Source organism: Pteronotus mesoamericanus, unplaced genomic scaffold, assembly GCF_021234165.1.
Source record: "Pteronotus mesoamericanus isolate MK-2021 breed Mesoamerican mustached bat unplaced genomic scaffold, CSHL_Meso_final scaffold_54, whole genome shotgun sequence".
Lineage (NCBI taxonomy): Eukaryota > Metazoa > Chordata > Mammalia > Chiroptera > Mormoopidae > Pteronotus > Pteronotus mesoamericanus.
The window spans coordinates 56,576,622-56,578,996 of NW_026555321.1; positions in this window are offsets into that span (position 1 = coordinate 56,576,622).

The following is a 2,375-nucleotide window of genomic DNA, read 5'->3' on the forward strand; positions in this document are numbered from 1 at the left end:
TGGGGAAGGTCACACCCCAGGACCCATCTCCCCCTGCCCTGTCCCGTATACCCCTTAGCAGCTGCCAAGCGGCGCAGGGGATATCCATGTCTTTTTGCCACCATCCAAGACATGCCTCTTATATAAGTTCCCTTAATAAACTCATAATGTATTGCTGGAGTTGACAGCCTCTTTCTGTGGTCTCTCAGCTCAGGGAAATTTTCCCAACACAGTAACTAAAACAAAACACCACAGACTAAAACACAAATAACAGCTATTATTTTTCTCACAATTCTAGATGCTAGAAGTGTAAGATGAAGATGTCAGTAGCATTGGCTCCTGAGGCCTCTCTCCTTGGGGTACATATGGCCACCTTCTTGCTGTGCCCTCATGTGATCTTTGTTCTGTGTCTCTTTGTGCATCCCAATTTTCTCTTTGTATAAAGTCGCAAGTCAGATTTAATTTGGTACCATTATAATGTCTCATTTTAATTTAATCACCTCTTCAAGGGCCCCATCTCTAAATACTGTCACATTGTAAGGAACTGGGGGTTAGGGCTGCAACATATGACTTTTGGAAAGACACAATTCAACCCATAACACCTACGAAGAAGAGACTGGATTCCCAGGCATGTCCAATCAGATGCTGTGAGACCAGGTAAGCAGCTGCAGCAGTAAATCAGGTGAGAGGTTAAGATGGCTTGGAGCAGAATGATGTCAGAAAATGGATGGATTCTAGCTGAAAAATTCTACTGTGGTTTGTAAGTGCTGAGTAAGGGAAAAGAAGAATTAGGATTGACTGAGATTTGTACTTAAGCCTCTGGACAGTGAGGATTCATGCAGCTGGGCCTCCTCTCTCCTTCTGTGTTATGTCTGGCTACACTTGAAACCTTGGCCCTTCCAAAGGTAACCCAAAAAAGTCCCAAGTCAAGAAGCCAGCCCTAAACATCCTAAGCCAGGTTCCTTATTAGATACACAGTCTTGCTTCCAACAACTGACACTAGCTCTGAACATTATGGGTTTAATTATGCAACCTAAACAATATTTGTAGAAGTCCTAACGTTTAGTACCTCAGAATGTAACCTTATCTAGAAGTAGATTTATTAGATAATAAAATGAGGTTATTAGGGTGGATCCTAATCCAATATGATTAGTGTTTTTATAAAAAGGGGAAATTTGGACACAGAGACAGACACACATAGAGGGGAAATGATATGAAAACACACAGGAAGAATGTCATGTGAAGACAGGATTGGAGTTATGCATCTACAAGCCAAGGAACACCCAAGTGTACCAGAAACTAAGAAAAGCATGGAACAGTCCCTTCCCTGGCACCTTTAGAGGGAGACTGGTCCTGCCAACAGCTCAGTTTTGGACTTCCGGCCTCTATAGCTATGAGACAAAAAATTTCTGTTGTTTTAAGGCACTCAATTTATGGTACTTTGTTATGCAGCCCCAGCAATTTCATGCACAGGGGAAACCAGAAGTGCTGAGGAACTAAACAGGAGCAGCTCCTAGCCCAAGTCTGCTGAAAGTTTGTAGATAAATAACCCAACTTTCTTGCTTCTTGTAGTTGGGGAAGCTCTGAAGTAAACACCATTTCCCACAGTTTCTCCATCAGGATTAAGCTCCAGTCATCCAGAGAGCAAGAGACCTGATGACCCACTCCTTTTTGCCTGTCTCATTTTTTCAGTTTGTGCCAGAGTTTCTGGGATCCTCCAAAGAAGCAACTTAGACCCAAATACCATGTCAGGTTTACTTCTAGGGGAACCTAGCCTGAGGTAGAAGTTGCTCATGGGCAGGTAATTCCTGGTGTCCCAGCTCACACATCCTCTGATCAGATAAACTGCCACATGAGTAGGCCATCCTCCATGAAGCCTAGCCTTAAATATTTCCACCATCTATCATGGGCTTCAGTAGTGCATAAAATGGCTCATTTAAGAGAGTTAAAGGAACACAAATCTTCTTGTTGTATCCTCCGCTTTTCTCCATTTCCATCCTGAATCAATGGTTTACCCAAGGGTTGGGGGAGGGGATATTTTCTAATTACTGCCTTGATAGTTTAGTAATACTTGAAAGCAGGAAAGCAGCAGTGCTTGTGATGTTTGGGCTTTCTTAAGGCAAGTCACACCGTACTGAGAATAAGTTCTACAAAAACAGAGGACAGATAAGAATAGACCATAAAGTATTGAATTACTAGTAGGGGTAAGGCTGGAGAAATAGACTAGGGACACCATCAAGAGCTTAGGGAGTTAATAGACTCCACCAAAAAAATGGGGTTACTTTTTGACGTAACAAGTGAATTTGGCAAAGCAACAGGATACAAAGTCATTATTCAGAAATTGAAGGCATTTTTGTACACCAACAATGAAATATCAGATCAGAAATCAGGAAAAC